This window comes from Pseudorasbora parva, chromosome 2, assembly GCF_024679245.1.
Source record: "Pseudorasbora parva isolate DD20220531a chromosome 2, ASM2467924v1, whole genome shotgun sequence".
Classification (NCBI taxonomy): Eukaryota; Metazoa; Chordata; class Actinopteri; order Cypriniformes; family Gobionidae; genus Pseudorasbora; species Pseudorasbora parva.
Genome location: NC_090173.1, coordinates 28,047,492 through 28,063,700, shown reverse-complemented (window position 1 = coordinate 28,063,700; position 16,209 = coordinate 28,047,492). Strand labels below are relative to the sequence as shown.

Below are 16,209 nucleotides of genomic sequence, written 5' to 3'. Positions count from 1 at the left end.
TCACTCCAATTGGTTGTCGCTTCTGAAAGTCACTGTTCTTTAGCGTGAAGTTGAACAGATCTTAACTTTGTTGCATTGCTAGAATTGCATCCGGTCACCAATAGTCACTATCGCTTATGTCGCCGGAAATCGGCCAGTCTCCATTGAAATGAATGAGATTGCATCTCTTTGTCGCTGCATGACGCTGGTAGTGTGGATGCACCCTAAGGCCATGTGTCCACCAAAGCACTTTTTGCCAGCTGAAAACATAAGGCGCTGTGCTGAAAACACCAAGCTGTGGGTGTTTGAGAGCGTTGAGGCGTTTTTTCACTTGAGGATTTGCTTGCTACAGACAGTTTTTTCTGTATTGGTTCTATATATATATATATATATATATATATATATATATATATATATATATATATATATATATATATATATATATATATATAAAGGGATGGACATGGTCAGAAACAATGCTCAGGTAGGCGGTGGCATTTAAACGATGCCCAATTGGCACTAAGGGGCCTTAAGTGTGCCAAGAAAACATCCCCCACACCATTACACCACCACCACCAGCCTGCACAGTGGTAACAAGGCATGATGGATCCATGCTCTCATTATGTTTACGCCAAATTCTGACTCTACCATCTGAATGTCTCAACAGAAATCGAGAAGTTTCATATCACGATGACAAATGATATAGCGATGCGATGAGGTATGACGCAATTACCTTCCCTAGCGCGCACAACAACACCTGTCTGACAGAGAAGAGCCTCATGTCAGCCTACGATGATGGTGATTTAGTACATAAAAGGGAGCTACTTGGTTACAAGAGGTCAGCCCTCTTGACAACTGACATAACATTGACTACTTAAAGCTGTTATTGATGTTTGCAGCGCAATATTTGACCGGAATGGTGACATTGCCGGTTATTTTCGTCAGTTACGGCTAGTTAGATCTAGCATTGTTCAGGCTTAAATGAGACAAAGTAGTGTATAAAGTAATACGTTTATATTAAGTAATACGAGAGTCATACATGTGTGACTGTTCAGCATCTCTCTTAACAATGCAGATGTGCGTTTATTATTTTAAAATAGCGAGTAACCCCATGATTGCTGAGTAATATAATGTAGTGATCCAGTAACTAAGCTATTTTGTTAGCTAAAAGTGGCATTTTTTTATTTTATTTTTATTTATTTTTTGCTTAAGATTTCCAGTTAAAACACTAATAACTTGTTCCTTATGACAGTAGATTTACACTTTGAATTAAATATTCTCTCATCAATGACATTAGCTCATTGGAAAATGATAAACAATGTCCTTAATTTAGTTAGCACTAATAAATGCTGCTGCCTACCAGCTGCAATAACTAATAAAACTTCCATGTTCCATTTTTTTATATATATATATCGTCATAAATATCGTTATCGCAAATATTTTTGAAATATTGAGGCTGTATCGCCCACCCCTATTAGTGGCTATTTCAGTCAAAATTGCTCTTCTATCAGATTAAATCAGTCGGCTCATTCTCCTCTGAGCTCTAGCATTTCTAGCAGAGAAATTGAACAGGTATTCCTAATATATATATATATATATATATATATACTCACCTAAAGGATTATTAGGAACACCTGTTTAATGTTACTTTTTTTGGCTATTGTTTTAAATAATGTTTTATTGTTGTACAAGCAGGATGTGTCAGTTGGCCGGTGTTGTATTTTTTCCCACCCTTTTTCCAGTGATTGGATGGCTGGATATAAAGGAACAGCGATAATTGCTGCCTTTTACCCAGAGTTGAACAACTCTCTGCAAAAAAAAAAAAATGCAAATAGATGCTCAGCAAATAGATGCTCAGCAAATAGATGCTCAGCAAATAGATGCTCAGCAAATAGATGCTCAGCGCCTTATGTTTCTGGCATTTTAAAAACGTGGCTATCCCGTTGAAAACTATTGGACAAATACACTAACCTTGGGAAAAATGCTTTAGTGGACACATGGCAAAACTGCTTTAAATTATGTTAAACTGGCAGCATGATAAGATAGTTCGAAAGTAGCTTCTTGCTACCTGATGTTAATCTCAATCAGAAAGGGTTAACACTGAGTTTAAATCAACAGACATCATTGAACAAATGCTGATGATGGTGACATTTTACTCTTGTTTCAAAGACTGTTGTGCCTAGGTAAAGCCTCCAATTTCAGACCTACTTTATAATTAACTTATTAAAGTTTATTTTATTTATTTTGCTTCAGCCTGGTGTTTTATTGCAGTCTAACTGGATTAGAATCAACACAGTCAATTCTGAGAAAAATTTAAAATAGCCTGACCTTTAAAAAAAAAAAACATTAATAGGGCAATATTTCCTCAACATATTAACATAATAAGACTTCTTTAAAAAGCAAAAGCATCTGGAAACATCCTCACTCTGATGCCTTTGAAGTACAGCAATCTGACATCTCTGCAGTGCTCATAAAATGCATCGAATCAAATGTCTGCTACAAACGGCCCCCTCTGGCATTCAATGTGAGGGCATGAGCAGAGAAATATAAACATTTAGTAACAGTAAATTAAAGTGCTTATATAAGACAGTGTGAGCCATCTGTGATCCGCACTGCTGAAGGAGAGAAGCCGAACTGGGTCAGCCGCCCCGTCCTGTCCTCCATCTCACTTTAGCCTGCGCAACTTCAATGTACAGGTGAAGCCGAAAAGCTTTCCACGTGGGCTAAGACCTTTAAGATTGGGCTAATATATGCCTCAGAACTTTAACCTTAGCACTCGAGCACTAAAAAATGTGAACCGCTAATTAAGATTGCAAGGAAGCAAGTCGACATTATGCTGAAATGGCAAGACAAATAATACATGGCTTTATTACCATTTAATGTTTTTTTTTTTTTTTTCTCGTTTGCTTAATTCACATCAAAAGGCTGAGTAGAACACAGCAAAAGTTGCTGACCTACTTTCACTCCTTCAAAGTTTCCAATCCCCCCCTATTGAGAGGGCCGCGGAATATGTTGGAAAAGCTCTCACTGCATGAGAACAGAGCGGGAGAGCCAGACTCAAGCTGTTCTTTAAGAGCGATGCTCCACAGAGAGGCCTCACCTGCTCACACACAGAGATCAGATGCCCGGACCATACAAATCTCTTAATTTCCCAATCACCCTTCTTATACACACACACACACACACACACACACACACATAATTATCTGTAGTCAGATTGTTGTCGCTTCTGGGAAGAAGATAGCGGAAGTGAAATGGAAAAAACGATCTGTTTCAAAACCTAGTGAGCTGTCATTGTAGGAAGCACTTTAAGGCATCACAGACATGCTTGCGATGCAAAGGCTGTTCTAAAGCTTATGTAGCATAATTATGCTGTCTCCTTAGATACCTCATTTTGGCCATATATACAGTGCATCCGGAAAGTATTCACAGCGCTTCACTTTTACTACATTTAGTATATTACAGTCTTATTTCAAAATGGATTTAATTTATTATTTTCCCCTTAATTCTACAAACAATACCACATAATGACAATGTGAAAGAAGTGTATTTGCAAATGTATTAAAAATAAAAAAATGCCGAAAGAATCACACTTAGGTACTTAACTATTCACAGCCTTTGCTCGATACTTTGTTTAAGCACATTTGGCATCAATTACAGTCTTTTTGAGTATGATGCTACAAGCTTGGCACACCTATTTTTGGGCATTTTCTCCCATTCTTCTTTGCAGGACCGCTCAAGCTCCATCAGGTTGGATGGGGAGCGTCATTAAGTCTGGGCTCTGCTGGGCCACTCAAGGACTTTCAAAGAGATGTCCCGTAAACACTACTTTGTTATCTTGTTTGTGCTTTGACATGCACTGTTAACTGTGGGACCTTATAAAGAAAGGTGTGTGTGCCTTTCCAAATCATGTTCAGTCAACTGAATTTACCACGGGACAGGTGGAAAGTAGTTGCTTTACACCTCAAAGATGATCACTGGATGCACCTGAGCTCAACTTTGAGCATTGTGTACTTTTGTACTTTTTTTCTGTTTTTTGCAAAGATTTCAAACAAACTTCTTTCACACTGTCATTATGCGTTTTTGTTTGTAGAACTGAGGAAAAAAGTAATGAAGTTAATCCATTTTGAAATAAGACTGTAGCAAAAAAAAAAAAAAAAAAAAAATGTGGAAAAACTGTAACGCTGTGAATACTTTCCGGATGCACTATGTTAAAAGAGAAAGCAATTCACATAATGCCTTACAATGAGAGAAAAATAAATCCAAAATGGTAGGCAAAGCATGAATTCTGAAATACTAATTATATTGTTCAATGTATAATAATTATACAGTTTAAATGATTTGATATTTGAGGTCAGTAAGAATATATTTTTTTAAATAAATCTATACTTTATTCAGCAAGGATGCATTCAATTGATTCACTGTGAAAGTAGATTATCAAAGGGCTCTCTGAAGGACTAGCTATGTTTCCATCCAAAGCTGCACATTTAACTTTCAATATCGCTTAAACTATTTGCGAATAAAGCACCATTTTGTTGACGAGAAAAAAGTCGTCACTTCCTGATAAACTGGCTCTAAATATGACTAAGAAAAGTAGGAGAACTGTAGCCACTGTATATATAATATTTTTCGTATATGAATGTTATCTTGCTTTCTGAGGCGGATTCCTCCTATTTAGGAATGCAGTCATGTAAGAATGTAAGAAGGTAAGTACACCAATCTTTGATGACAGGTTTTGTTCTGGCATTTCAGATTCTGTGCAACGAAATCAGTCCACTGTTGGTCGAGTTATGACGTCCTATCACATTCACTTGATTTTTTTGCGTAGGTTTTTTTTAAAATTTTATTTTTACAATTGATGCACTTTAAAAAAAGTCTGTAAAAATAGGGCACAATACTGCTATAAAGGAATTTTCCGTGTTGTTTTTTTACAGCTGTTTTACCTGTATTTTGAATTACACATTGCATTCGTTCAACGGAAATTTCCATAAAATTACTGGATAATGTACTGGCAGAAAAATACCAGTGCATTTTCCGTTTTTATTTTTTACAGTGTGCGTATGTTGGAGTTTCCTGTTTTTTTATGCGATATCCCGAAATGCACGTAAAATAGGTGGCTGGAAACAGTTTATAAAGACTGAAGTAATGCCTGCTGAAAATTCAGAATAACAATACAACTGACATAACATAATATAACAATATTACGTTTTTTGATCAAATAAATGCACTCTTGATTATGGATCCACCACAAGCTCAGCACCTGCATACTTTGACTCGCTCCTCAAGTCTACACCCCCAGAAGCCTTCGCTCAGCTAACGAGTGGAGGCTTGTGGTACCATCACAGAGAGGCATGAAATCCCTCTCCAGAACTTTTTCATTCACTGTTCCTGGTTGGTGGAACGATCTTCCGACCTCCATACGCATGGCAGAATCATTCACTTCATTCAAAAGACAGGCAAAATATAATCTCCTCCATGAGCACTTAATCTTATCATTTAAAAAAAAAAAAAAAACGGTAACACTTTATTTTAAGGTTTAGTTATTACCTAGTAACTAGTTGCTTATTAGTATGCATATTAATAGGATATTGGCTGTTTATTAGTACTTATAAAGCACATATTAATAGCTTATTCTACATGGCCTTATTCTACATCCCTTAATCCTACCCAATACCTAAACTTAAATGCTACAAAAACTACCTTACTAACTATTAAGGAGTTTATTGAAGTAAAAGTCGTAGTTAATAGTGAATATGTGTTCCCCATGCTCAAGTGTTACTAAAAAAATTCTTTCTCCTCTATTTTTTCTCTTTTCAGTCCCTATTCTAGCTTTTGCTACTCTGAGTAGTATCCAAATCTTTGTATTTAAGGCACTTTTTACGTTTCTTTGCCTCTTCATGACAGCTTCCTGTACTATTCCGTTGTACGTTGCTTTGGATAAAAGTGTCTGCTAAATGCATAAATGTAAATGTCATTGGTGAGTATAAAAGACTTTAAAACATGTTTTATTTTATTTTTACGTGGCGAAACTTTTGAGTTGTAGTACATAATAAATTAATAATTAAAAAGTTATTTTCCCAAAATGTGTGTGCTATGTTTTTATGCTTGTACCATGCTGATAGCTTAGCAATGTGAGACCAAATAAATTCCAAATTGGTCACTTATATGCATTTCAGTTAGGATGTAAGACAGCAGTTTATGTAAGCAGAAGGCAGCACACTAGGTTTTGGAACAGAGCCAGAGACACAAAAGTCGGAGAAGATGAGAGACAATGCTGACACATATTGATAAAAACAGTTACATACGGTATATTTTAAAACATTAAAAATTTTCATATTTAATATTAATATCTGCTGTGATCCATTATAATGCTACCTCAGAAGGCAGCTGTTTATGCAGGCAGTAGAGGTAGTAAGGCAGCACACTAGGTTTTGGAACAGAGCCAGAAACAGGGGAGTTAAGAGAGACAGACAGAAGAGTGAAAGAGCATACGTGTGTCCGTTTACACTAATGAATATTGTCATTGGATGGGGCTGGCAGACAGAGCTGAACAGACAACATTTGTTTCTCATGACTAAAGGATCTGACACAGCCCTGTGCTACACGCTCAGTTTCCTGTAATGCTGTGTTAGCGGAGAGATTACCACAGATGCTTGCCACAGCCCTAAATGATAGTGTGATGCAGGAGAGGGATGGAAAAAGAGGGGGGGAAAAACTCCTAATTTGCAAATCAAAGAAATGAGAGTCAGATATTTATAGCCCAAACAGCCTGATGAGATTTACCCCCCTTTTTCGGCTCTCCACTTTCTCGTTTTTTTTTTTTTTTTTTTTTTTTTTGCCCATTGGCATTTAATACTCATGTCTAATGTCTGTTGATAGGTACAAACTTGTGGTACACCCATGGAGACCCACCCTGACATCACGACAGAAATTTGACATGGTGTTGGTTGCCTCTGTCTCGCTGAGCAGTCCTGGCATATGTGAGTTGGCAGAAACAACATCTACAACAACAGGCACAACAACAGGAGACAGCGCTTACCCTGCATCAACTCCATGACAAAAACCTCCACAGAAAGCATGCAATTAAAGGTGAACTTCTAAGGGGACATGTCCTGCGCTCTGCTATGTAATGCATCAGACACTGGCCGAGGGGGCGGTGAGTCACACGGACACCACGCAGTCAGCAGACCGAGCGCGTACATGACACAGATCGGGGATCAGCTAAGATCTCATAGCTACAGTAACATGCAAACACTGAGGTTTCTTGGGGTCAGAACACATGGAGTATACATGTAGTCGATAGAATACGATGTCTATATATATGTACAATGTCTAATATATGTCCAAAATTATATACATTTAAAATAACAACTCAGAACACTGCAAACCCTTATGTGTTAAGCTATATTAGTACATCCTGCTTCAGTTATTATGGTGTTCATTCACATTCTTTGTAGAGCGTGATCATATGTGACCCGTCACGAAGACCAGTGACACAAGTCGGCAACACTACATTCGAGCAAAATGAGAAAGAAGTAGGGTGTTTTTTTTTATTCAAAAAATAGGTTATTTTCGCTTTTTTGCAGAATCTGTTAGTTGAGATCACGAGGAAGCCTCTCCATGTTTGTGATAGCTGTATTGGTATATTTAAAAGTGTACATTTTGAGGTTGAAATGGGCAGACGAGCTGAACCGTGGCAGTTACACCGAAAATGTTTTGAAGACAAGCCAGATGCTTATGAAGAAGTGCTCACTGATTCTGAAGACGATCTGAGCAACGATGAAAGCGGCATAATAAGACTGAATAATATCCCTAAGCTACAACTGAGATGAAGATGAAGATGAAGAAGAGAAAGAATGTATCAGACTGGCGTCAGACGAGTTGGACCGTAAGATATCAGAGGCTATATCGATAGTTACATTTGATGGGGATAAAGACAGAGAATTGGGGAAAATATGTAACTTTGACTGTAAATGCTACACGAGGAGAAAAGAGACTTTGCAACCATGCAGCTTTACAGGGGGTATGGCTTATCTAAATGAGATGTAAATGAGCCCTGTTGTCACTCGCAGCAGGTGAGAAGAGCTGAGAACTGTTCAATCTTTAGAGGCCGTTTTCTACCTTTTGCGCTTTTGTAAAATGCCTACCTTCAAATGACCACAACTTCTGTGTTACACATCAGTGGAAAGCTTGGAGAATACACTCTCAGAATCTGCAAATAACTCAGAATGCCCCAGAACTCACTTGTGTCTCTACTTTCTGTGATTGGTCACACATGCATTTTAAATAATTGCAAAAATTTACACTGGACAAAAGAGGAAACAAAAGAAAATAAAAAAAATATATATTTTCATTTTGTTTGACCCTGGCCTAAACTGACTACCTCAAATCATTTGGCTAATAATATCATTAGCACATGAGAAGGTGTGAACAAGCACTACTGAAGTAAAATCACTGTTATTCAGATTTAATTATGAGAGCAGACTGATTCCTTTAGAAGGAGGGAAGAAGTGCTTCCAATCATTGCGTTCTTGTGTTAAGCCATCAAAATCAAAATGGCCAAAATGCAAGGAAATTGCTGCGAAGAATATTGTACCTGAAAGAACCATTTACCAGATCATCAAGAAGTTCAAGGAGAGAGGTTCAACTGCAGTAAAGAAGGCTTCGGGACATCCAAGACTGTCCAGCAAGTGCCAGGACAGTCTTCTCCTGGGGAGTCAGTTGTGGAATCGTGTCACCACCAGTGCAAAGCTTGCTCAATATAACGGTAGCAGGTGGGTGTGAGGTGAAGACTTTTGGACAATGGCCTGGTGTCAAAAAGGGCAGAACAGAAGCCACTTCTCTCAAAGGAAAAACATCAAGGACCATCTGAACTTCTACGGGAAGTACAAGGACTGGACAGCCGATAACTGGAGCAAAGTTATTTTCTCTAATGAAGCCCCCTTCCGACTGTTTGGGACATTTGAAAAATTGTCCGGAAAAGAAAAGTTGAACGCTACCGTGCCAGTTCTGTGCCGTGCCAACATTGAAGCATCCTGAGAACATTAATCTGTGAGGTTGCTTTTCATCCAAGGCAGTGACTCTCTCACAATTCTCAGCATGATGGAGCACCATGTAGGGATAATGAAGCGGATCGGAGATCAGTACATTAAAATGTTGGGTGCGTGGCCACGGATAGACAACCTGTGGTTAGTCCTCAGATTCCTCAGAAGATGAGTGGGCATGAAAAAATCCACAAATTGTAATCAACTCTAATCACTAATGAGGCAAGAATGGTTCGCCATCAGTCAGGACCTGGCCCAGAAGCTGAAATCCAGCTGTAATGAAGTTATTTGATAAATGGAAGAAGGAGGCGGGAACCCAATACCTAAATTTAAATGCTACAAAAACTACCTTACTAACTATTAATACGCAGTAAATTAGGAGTTTATTGAGACAAAAGTCGTAGTTAATAGTGAATATTTGTTCCCCATACTAGAGTGTTACCGTATCAACTTGTTAGGGTTTACAGTGAACCAGTAAAAGGCAATCTGCTGGTCATAGGTGAAACCAGGACAGCCATGTCAGGAAAAGGGAAGTGGTCGGCATATAGACGAGGGTTTTCTAGGGCACTTTATCCTGTGCCTCAGCAAGTCCCCTGCTTTCAGGGCCGTCAAATGTGTGAACGTGTGGGAATGTGTGCATGTGTGTTTGTCAGCTACAGCAATCAAAACCAACCCTGAATGCAACTCACATACAGCCCTACTTGAGCAGAGGGAGACAGAGAGAATATGAATCAGTCAGAGATTTGACACGCACAATATTTCAGTCAATCTTACACCACTCGTTCCTGTGGTTTTAGCTCATTAGTGCATATTGTTTACCCTGCCAAATGCTCCTTCCCTTCAACCACACTCAGTCATCAAAATGCTGCCACTTTCTTACACACACAAACCAGAACAGTTTCAAACACTCTACTGGTGTTTGAACCTTTTAAAAATGATAAATATGATATTGACTGAGTCTTGCTTAAAATCCATTAAAGCAGAGACTTCTCAGGAATTCCAGTGAATTTCCTCAAGAATTCCTTTCATTTGACAGCAAAGCATCATGTATGACTGGGTAAGGTGATAGTAAGTGACAGGGTTTCCTATAAAACAGGAAACCAAACAGATTGGAGGTCCAGAGCGGGTTGATTATTAGAGTATGGAGCTGTACCTCGCATGGGCCGAGTCGGAGCTCTGAGACAGCAGCACTAAATAAAGAAGCCTGCTGGCTCCGAGCCTTCCATTCTCCAGGATTGTGTCATATGTCAAATTATTTGTGAAGAGAAAAAGTATAGAACATGACGTCACATACCTTATACATGTACATGTTTCTCTACCCCTCTCTCTCAAATACAGTGTGACTTGCTTTACCAAGGCTTATTTGCTGTCTGTTTTATTGCAGAGGAGTAGCTTAAGCCTATGCTGGTATTTATGCATTAAAACAAAGTTGGTTTCTAGATCTAACCTGGTTATTAGCTGATCATTAGCTGGTAGACCAGGGATAGACCAGGAGCAGGTGTGCACAACTATGTGGTAGACTAACTTGGAGAAACAACAAACCAGGTACCAGATGGTCATACCCGTTTAAAATGGTCGTCTTAGGCTAGATTATAACCATTTAAGACCAGCTAATAACTATCTTAGACAAGTTATTAACATCTTAATCCATCTAATGACCATCTAAGACAAGTTCATGATCTTAGATCAGCTATTGACCATCTTAGACCAACTGATGTCCATTTTGAAAGGCTAATGAACATCTACAATCAGCTAAATAACCATCTTAGATCAGCTAATGACTAACTAATGACAATCTAAGGATTATCTTAACACTTTTTTTCAATGTGTTTGAGTCTGAGAGAAAACACAACTGACAGAGTTTAAGATTTAATTATAAAATAAGACACAGTAGAACCAGTAGATCTCAGTGGATTATATAGCTGGCGGCTCAGGAGACTTACTCTCCCTAATAGAGATTTACAAACATATAGACACTGGGGATCAGTGTAATAACCAGGTTAAAGCTTATGAAAGATGTGTAAAATGGCTGCACACACACATCGATCAATAAAAAGAGCAGCTTACAGCCAGGGAACGTGTCTCACACTGACAGATGATGAAAGCAACTCAATTCTACTCCAACTAAACTTCACATTCAAGTTCATAATTCCTGCGCTAAAATTCACAAGCACATAGATTCGCACTTAATACAGTAGAGATTGATTTGACTTACAGTAAAAACCCTCGTAAAATGAATCTTACGGCCAATGAGTCACGTTTACAGGTTAGATACGGTGCTGTGGATTTATAACACACCACCTGAGATTTTCTCTAAGGGGTTAGGAATGTTTTTTACCATAATGAATCACACTGTCCTGAACACCTGCCCCATTTTCACTCAGGTATTTGAAAGAGCCATTGGTAAATATTTCGAAAATTAAAACACTATCTTGCCACAAAAGGCAAAAGAACAAAAATTACATTTTCTCAGAAGGAAGACAAGTGGGAAACGTTTTCAAGGCATTACTTTGAAAAGGTACATGAGATTACAGAGGATGTGCATGAGAAGGAGGGAAAGAGTTTTTGGGCCCCCGTAAATTGAAGATCAATGGGATTTGCTTGAGGAAAGCAGGTGGGGACAAAGTTTGGACTTGGATGGGTGAGATTCTCCTGGCTTTATCTCACAGAGCATCCGGCCGATGCTGCACAGCTCACTGCATCTTCCAATTACAGTTTCAGCCCAGCGATCACTGCAAGCCCCTGTGTAATTTGATGTTCGCATCTCTCTGGCAGATCCTTGCAGTTGGGACCAGCTCATTTGCACCAAAGCTTTCAGAGAAGATAGAACTTGACTTGAGAGTGAGACAATCTCTAGTCTCCGAACTTACACACATACACATCATATCAAAAAGTGCTCAAGCCACAGTACTGCTTACTCAGTGAGGGAGATGATCGCTTTATCACAACAATGTTGATCCAATTAAAATATTGTCAAGCCTCGTCCAGCAAAATGGATAAGAGCATGTGCTTATAAGCTGATTTTTACAAGCCAGTTGGTTCCCAGGAATGAAACAAAAGTAAAAAGTACAAAACTAGGGCTGTCAATCAGATCAGATTGAATGAATTACATAGTATTAATTTGACATATCAATATTTTCAACACTTTTATTTAATTGTTGGTCCCAATTACAAACTGACGTATTTGTTCTTTGCCTAATATCCCTGTTTTTAGCATCTTATGACATCCAGAGTTTCACACTTCAGTCCTGTAGCTGGCAGACATGCACCTTTTACATCGGTGTGCTGAAAAACCAGAAGGAGGAAAACGTCTTCGTCACCTACGGGACTAAAGAGTGAAGCATTTCATGGTGCTTATGAAAGTAACAGTGGCATGATTTTACAGTTAAATTTGCTTAAATATCAAGTGGCTTTTAACTAAATCCAATTGGAATACATTGACTTTTAGCAGACACTCTTGGGTGCTTTATTAAAAATGCTGACATTGAACTGATTTCACTCAACCAGGCACTAATTAAATGATCGTCTGATGTTGCACAAAAGAATGAAAGTCATGGTGGACTCTAAAAGTTTGTGGGTGAACCGTAGATAATATCCTACTGAATATGTGCTGCTTCAGTGCAATTTCTGCACTATAAAAAATTTTGGTTGGTTTTTGTTGGTTTAACTTAAAAAAGTAAGTAACCTGGTTGCCTTAAAATTTTGAGTTTATTGAAATTAAAAATTTGAGTTGATACAATGAAGGAAATTAGTTTAATAAATAGAAACTCAAAATATTTTTGTATCTGAACCACATAAAAAATGTGATAAACCATGAAAATAGCACAATTTGGCATGTTTCACTGCGTCATCAGAAATAGCACACACATAATTACCCAATATGCTTACAAAATCTTTTAATAATCTTTAAATAAAGGTTGTCGATTCTCAAAAAATGTTCATAGTATTAACTCAAATTTTTAATTTCAATGAACTCAAAATTTTAAGGCAACCAGGTAACTTTTCATATCAATTAGTAATTTAGATGCTAAACATTTTCTAGGGTAACCTGACAAAACAGCGGTTCAGCGGACCGGCGGCCGTGTGGGTTCGCACCCGTGTGATGGTGTAAATCAATAGTGAAGGAGAGTGAAAGAGTCGTAACTGAGCCGTAATCCCATTCCCACGGGACTGTCAGAGTGCCATGCTCTATAAAGCACAAGTCATTGCACAAAGCTGTATCTGCCACGTGTGGCTGGGATCGGGTTTACAGCTTACCTGGCCTCCCTGTGTCTGTCCCATGGGTAGCATGAACAGATTTTCTGACAGTCCTCCAAGCAGCCCATAATGGTTGGTTAAGCGAGATTTGATTTCACAGTTGGGCGAATGCGTGCAATCTGTGATCAATGGTGACAAAATGAGTGGGTGTGTTCATTTATATGATTCCTGCGTGTTAAATTGTAGTAATAATAGTAATAGTGTCACTCATCATGTTCACATTCAGACCCATTCAAGGGGTTATATGAAATATCAGTGACATTTTACAATAAGGTCTCATTTGTTAACATGATATTAATCCATTATCTAACATGAACTAACAAGAGTAATACATGTTACAGTATTTATTAATATTTGTTAATGTTACTTAATAAAAATACAGCCGTTCATTGTTTGTTGATTTTAGTTCACAGTGCATTAACTAATGTTAACAGATAAAATGTTTGATTTCAATAAGGTATTAGTAATGTTGAAATTAACATTAACTAAGTTTAATATGCAGCAGAAGTATTGTTCATTCTTAGTTCCTGTTAACCACTGTAGTGAACTAATAAAACCTTACTGTAAAGTGTTTCAGAAATATCTATATTTAGGTACAGAGAAGCATAAGTAAATATAGGCAGACTACAATCAAAACAACCGCCATAGCTTCTTTAATTCCCTCATGAATATTCTTACAGCTGTCATGGAATTCTGTACCATTATTTGCGAACAGCTGCATCTTTTAATCCCAGCACAGGCCTGAAATTCTCTTTCAGGGGGTTTGATCTTATGTAGTTCTATTTCCAGTCCTCTCCCTTCACACACCCGGAGTGATGGCATGCCTAATTTATCTTCGCTCACCTCCCTCTGAAAATTCAATCACCCAAGATCGATTTTAGGTTTGCCAGCAAGGATCTAAAAACAGCTCTCTCTCTTCTGCCACTGACAGATCAGTCCCCAAGGGAGTCCCGGTCTAGACCGCACATCCACTGCATTGTCTCTCTCCCCTTGCCCAAGCACTAGGCCAACGTCCCATTATCTTTTCATTAAGCAGGGCTGCATATGCCGCATGATGTACCTTTTCTCCCGTTAGAAACTTTGGAGAGAGTCTCTCGCTCTTGTCATTCTCACATGCCTTGCACTGGCCTATTTACATCAAATCCAAAAATATACATGACAAGATTTTGAACTCCTTAATACTGATTGGAAAGCATGATCATAATATGGTTACCAGTGACAATGACTATTTCTTACTGCTTCTTACTGGTTGCATCACACTCTAAATATAGAATGGCTTACTTACAACATAACTTTTTAGGACATTCATAGAGAAATTACAAGAGAGTATACATTAAAACAGATACATTTCATAAAATCATAAAATCCCTTTTACAATCCTTTTTAATGTAACTGCAAAGAATATATTATTAAATGTTAATCAAATGATAATCAAATATAATTTTTTTGAATGTCACACAAGGATTTGATGCAACTAAGATGATAAAAATATATAGTTGGAAAGAACTCTTGCTGTCAATGGAACATTAAATGTTCTGGTGAACAGGGGCGGTTGCATCAGCTGTGTATAATTTATAACTTAGCCTAGCTTTGATGTAAATGTGCAATAAGTTACAACTTTATGCACTACACTGTAAAAACACAGCCTGAAATTTTTAAGTACAGTCGACTTGGATGTTTAAGTTATTTCAACTTAGATTATGTTAAACTGAATTTTAAAAATAAGTAACGTCTTGTATAGCTTATTAAAAAAAAGTTTAACATTTCTTAACTTATTTTGATGAGTTAAAACAATGTAAAAACATATGTTGTCATAACTTATTGAACATATATATATTTTTTTTACAGTGTACTAGATGTTTGTGTTGCACCATTATACTTAGTTGAATCGTAACTCTATGGACAGACTCATTCAGCAGACATCGAGCTCTTGTTTTACCTTACAGACTTCATTTCTTTAGACATCGGCTATATGACGATGCTGACATTTACACTCGCATACATTTTAAAAGAGAGGGAACATTATGTGAATCGATTACTTTTTGAGTGTCTTACCAACACAACCTCTCCTCAACAGTGCACCGCCATGAGCTAAATGTCATTTCTAATGTTTTGGGGGGGTTTTGTATCAGTATTTATTTATTGATCCTTATTATTTCAAAAACTGTTTCTGAATGTTATTTACCTATTTAAAAAAAAACATTATTTTATGATTAAATAGCATCGATTTTAATGGAAACTTATTTTTACCATTACTTAATACTTAAACTTAAATTATGTAAACTAAATAAAATAAGTAATAATGAAGGATAAACTACATTTCAACTGCACGCTCATTTGAAGGATGCAATTGATCATTTAGAGTAAACGTCGTATTATGTAACTACGCCGCATTACTTCACAGAAAGCGTACGACCTACTAGCTTCTAGCCTTAAAAACAAATGGGGCAACCAAATAAAGTACAGCGTTAGTTACAACCTAGCTAGTAGTTACTAACCTTCTAGTGTGAACTTTACGTTCCAATTTAAGAATGGCTGGTGCAACTCTACCCAGATCAGAGATGAGAGAAGGAAGGAAGGAAGCAGGCCTAGCTCCACGGGGTTTGTGAACACATGCTTGCTGGAGATCTTACTGTGGCCTAGATTTTTAGATGCACCATTGCACTCTCTGCCTATGACAAGAGATACATCAGGGACATGCATGCTCAATTATAGTCAGACGATCAAATGAATGTTGTACATTTGCATACTGTACATTTTAGAAGGCGCCTTTAAAACGACAGACTATGGTAAAGAAATGTCCTTGAGAGCTCCCTGTGGTCTTACATGACTGTGAGTATTTCAGGAAGTCTCTCATGAAAAGATACACCATCGAGTTTAAAAGGACACTCTAGAAGTAGGCTTACAGTAAGTTTGAGGTTTTTAAATG

General features: G+C 37.7%; 1 protein-coding gene across 1 annotated transcript in view; it reads right to left on the bottom strand.

Annotated features, from left to right (window-relative positions):
• Nucleotides 1-16,209, bottom strand: part of grin2aa (glutamate receptor, ionotropic, N-methyl D-aspartate 2A, a) — a 176,005-nt gene that overhangs the window by 99,438 nt on the left and 60,358 nt on the right. The window lies entirely within an intron of this gene.